This window comes from Equus przewalskii, chromosome 15 (genome assembly GCF_037783145.1).
Source record: "Equus przewalskii isolate Varuska chromosome 15, EquPr2, whole genome shotgun sequence".
Lineage (NCBI taxonomy): Eukaryota > Metazoa > Chordata > Mammalia > Perissodactyla > Equidae > Equus > Equus przewalskii.
The window spans coordinates 78,625,819-78,630,559 of NC_091845.1; the positions used below are offsets into that span (position 1 = coordinate 78,625,819).

At 42.6% G+C, this 4,741-nt stretch overlaps 1 long non-coding RNA gene across 1 annotated transcript; it reads left to right on the forward strand.

Annotated features, from left to right (window-relative positions):
- The first annotated feature begins 955 nt into the window (after positions 1 to 955).
- On the forward strand, positions 956 to 4,378 carry LOC139076218 (uncharacterized). The gene is made up of 3 exons (XR_011527596.1): positions 956 to 1,122; positions 1,527 to 1,639; positions 2,314 to 4,378. It is a non-coding gene; the product is annotated as an uncharacterized lncRNA (long non-coding RNA).
- Positions 4,379 to 4,741: the final 363 nt, after the last annotated feature.

The window sequence follows — 4,741 nt, forward strand, 5'->3', positions numbered from 1 at the left end:
AATTGCAAATAGCCGGTGCCTGCTATTCTCTGTGATGTGCTCATCTTCCTCCTATTTATTGTGAGTTCTAAGTTAATTTATCAATAAAAACATACAGCAATGGACTCTCTTTCCCCACATTCCTTACGTGGATCCCCTTAAATCCTATGTAGTTAACCCCTCATTGCCTGGCAGGTGTGAGTTAGATGGCGCCGCATGGCTGGCTTTGCTGTCGTCTGAGTGGCGCTCTCAGTGGCACGCTGAAGGTTCCATCCTCCAGGGTGGTGGGAAGCGTGTGGTCAGGGCGGCTCCCTCGGACATCTGTCCAGTGTCTCTGAGGCAGCCCTTTACCTCGGGGCTTTCGTGTTGGTTTGAAGCCCTGGGGTTTCTCCAATTTCATATTTTATGAAATCCTCAAATAAAAGGTTGGGTGTGAAAGTCAATTTAATATAACATCAAGCTTAAGAGCATGAAAGTTTGGAATTAGAAAGACTGGCATTCAAGTCCTGATGTGGCCACTCACTGGCTGCGTGTTCTCTGATGTTATCAAGCTTCCCAAGGGCTCAGCGCCCTCGTCTGTAAAATGCAGAGAGGGTCTGGCAGTTAAAGGCACAAGCGATAGGATCAGATACTCAGACTGATTCCCTGGTCCACACTCAACAGCTCCTATGACCACGGGAAGGTTACGTAATGTCTCTAAATTCTTTCTTTCTCTGTAAAATAGGGTAACGGCAGTGCCTCCCTCCAAGGCTTGATCTGAGAACTAAATGAAATAGCTGCATAAGTTGCCAATGTTGTTATCATAGAATTTTTTTGAGGATTAAATTCACGTACGTGAGTGCTTCAGCATAGGGCCTGCCCTGCTACGGCACGCCCTTAATACACGGTGGCCGTTGACTCTGTGTGGGGTACTGGCTGTTTGTGAATGATCTGTGCTTCCTTCCTTTTGTGTGGGTGGCTGCGTCCCTGTGTATGCACATATATTTTAAGCAAATTGCCTTGTATCTGGTGAGAGACTTGCTGTTGCTGTTATTTTCTCCAGAGAATTCTAAGAGATTACAAAGACCTGAGGAGACTTTTTGAAAAAATGTGCATAAACTGATTGGATTCAACAATCTAACTTCCTCTGGGGCTACTGAAATGGTGAGCTTTGTCCTTAATTGCAAGATTCTATTTGCGGAGCTCTAAAGGTAGAGCTGAAAATGTATTCTAATAATTTAGGTGAAGAAAGCAACAGACAGTTCTTTTTTAAAAAGCTTGAATTCTTTGTCCCTAGTTTCCCAGAGATTTGCTGAATTCCTCACTTCACGTCGTGGTGCAGACGGAAACGTTTGACTGTGTCCTGATGTTAGGGGCGGCCCGCAGAGCCTGTGGACATGATTTTGAAGCTTAACCTTTCATTGGCTTCTGCATCTGGAGTGTTTCTCTTTTTACAACCTGGATTTCATATCTTTGTCATGAGTGCTACCATTTGGCTTTTTAGTTCCTTCTGAATTCTTGGACACAGCCCTTCTGTCCTCATGATTTGTCACTGTGTGTTTCTCTAGAGACTGCCCCACCTCTTCCCTGGAGGCTTCCAGCTCTGTCATGGCCCTCCAGTGACTTCCTGTTGACAGTGTCCTTGGGATGGAATCACTCCATCAACTCCTCTAAAGGACAGGTGGGTTTGAAGAACTAATTTAATGTCTCAGTAACCGCATCACTCCTTCGGTGGGCCTCAGGCTCGTGGCTTCTCTGACTTCCAGACACCCCTGCCCTGGCAGGGCGCTGCTTCTTAGCTGTTTGTTGGTGCCCTTTGAGCTCCCAGTGTGGGCCTCTGCGGCCTGCAGCTCAGTTCAATAACTGTACATCTTCTGTGAGATTGGCCTTTGTAATTCTTCAAAATGACTTCTCTGGGACTCCTCAGAGGCCTCCTCGTCTGACAATGCCCCATGATTCAGCCTTCAGTCTCTTCTGTAATTCCTCTCTCCCTAGTAGCACATACACATTTCACATTTTTGACAAAGTCTTGGTTTTCTGGGGATTTAACTATTTTTGAAGGGGATTTAACTGTTACTTTCAAATTTTCCCTTTATTTAATTGTTCATTGTCTATTCCCTTAATTTCCAAGTTCTACATAGGAGAATTCTTCCACTAAAATTCTACAAATTTTGCAAAATAAGCCCAATGTTAGACTTCTATCCCAAATCTCTCTTAATAGTAAACTGTCTGTGAGCTTTAGGAAACATTGTGTTGTGGGGAAAAGTTGTTGCATTCATCAAAATGTTAATAACTTTAGTTTTGCTCATGAATTATTTGGCAGTTTAATAACTTCTTGAAATCAATTCCTTTTAGTTTCAAAACCCCATGGTTCTTCTGCTAATCTGTAGCAACACTTGGCTACCCAAACGACTGGAGGCATAAACCGACCTGGAGACTTGGGAATCGGGACAATGAGGAGTCTGCCCTGTTGCCTTTGGAAATCCTCTTCTGAACTTCTGCATGAGAGAGCAGCGATATTTCATTTCTGGGGGGAACTGAGGTGGGATCTGGGGACCTAACGTAAAAGCCAAGGTGCCTCGAACAACGTATGAGGGGGGCACAGGGCTCCACTGTTCAAAAGAATGCTTATTTTTTCCACGCAGAGAAAAAGTATTTATTGAGCACCTACTGTGTACCCAGCATTGTGCTTGGTGATACAGAGGCATAATCAAATTTAAGACCTGGCTTCTGCTAGCTTCAGAGCAGTATGTTGGAAAGAGAACAGGTTTTGGGAATGGCATAGGTATCAATTAGAAAATGATGCACATCTGCGCAACCACCATTGCGGTAACGGAGTGCAGTTGGAGTTTAGAAGAGTGAGAGAGGAAGGTTGGAATTGTTGGGGAAGTCTTCCTGGGGGAAGTGAGATTTGAGTGGGTGTCTGAGGATGGAGGTTGTAGATGATGATGTCTAAAAGCGTTACCTTTATACACAGGACACCTGGGTGTGACTCACATGCCTCATCCCAGAGACTGTGTCACACTGGGGAAGTCATCTCGTCCTTCTGAGCTTCAGTTTCCTAATCTGTAAAATAGGGAAAATGCATCACAGGGTTGTGAAGATTAAATATGATACCATGGTAATTGACTGAGGTGCCCAGCTATTTCAATGTGAGAAAAGAAAGGTTTTTTGACCAATGGTGCTGGAGCCACTGGATATCCACGTGGGTGGAAAAATGGGCCTCGGCCCCTACACCAGTCCACATACAAAAGTTAATTTGAGGTAGATTACAGATATAATATATAAAACCAGAGCCATGACTCTTCTAAAAGAAAGCAGAGGAGAATATCTTAGTCATCTTGGGGTAGACAAAGATTTCTTTGTCAGGACATGGAAAGCACTAACCATAAAAGATAAAATCGATAAATTGGACTACTTCAGAATTAAAAACCTCTGCTCATCAAAAGATACTGTTAAGAAAATAAAAAGGCAAGACACAGATTGGGAGAAAATATTTGTAATACATATAGCAGAAAAGGACTTACATCCAGAAAATACCAAGAACTCTTACAACTCAACAAGAAGACAAACTCACTGAAAACATGGACAAAAGATTTGAACAGAAAACTCACGAAAGAAGATATATGAGTGGACAATAAATATACGAAAAGATATTCGATGTCTTTATTTATCAGGAAAAGGCAAATTAACACCAGAATGAGATAGCAGTAGATATCCATTAAAATGACTAAAATGAAAACAACTGATAATACCAAGCTGTAGAACAACAGGAACCCTTATACACTGCTGACAGGAATTTAAATGGTACAACCACTCTGGGGAACTCTTAGCCAATTTCTTACAAAGTTAAACATACATCTACCCCGCGAGTCAGCAATTAAATTTATAGATATTTATCCAAGAGATATGGAAACCTATGTCCACAAAAAGGCTTGCACAAGAACGTTGACAGCAGTCTCATTCATAAGAGCCAGAAACTAGAAACGACCTACGTGTCCAACAATAGGTGGAAAGATAGGCAAACTATGGTATATACACAGAACTGAACGTTACTTGGCAATAAAAAGAACAAATTACTGATACATAACAACATTGGTGAAACTCATTATGCTGAGTAAAAGAAATCAGACACAAGAGAACACACAGCATGACTTCATTTATGCTAAATTCTAGAAACGAGATGAATCTATGGTGATAGAAATCAAACAATGGTTGTCTTCGTGGGAGGGAAAGGACTAGAAAGTGGCACGAAGGAATGTTGTGGATGATGCACAAGAGCTATATCTTCACTAGACTGGTGGTTACACAAGTGTACATGCTTATCAAATGCATTGATCTGAATACTGAGGACCTGTGCATTTTACAGTATGTAAATTATTCCTAAATAAATAGGACAGCCTGTTCAAGTGCGCAGCACACGGTAACTTCTCTGGAATGGTGTCTATGGGTATTACAGGCATGGACAACAATACCAGGGGTTTTAGTCTTGATCTCCTGCCCTAGTAAGTCAGCGGCTCTGCCAGCCATCTCCTCCGCCGAGCAGAGTCCTGTGGGACTCACGTGGAACTCTGGGCAGATGTTGCGATGTTCTTGTTTTCACTCACAGTGATGCACCTGAATTCTTAACTCACACATATTCTCTTTCTCCGCTCACCCCCTTCTCTCTCTCTCTAACAGACATACAATTGTGGACATTCCTTCCTTCCTCCCTCCCTCCATTCCTCCTTCCCTCACTTCTTTCCTTCCATCCTATTAACTACCATCTTTATCCCACCTCATT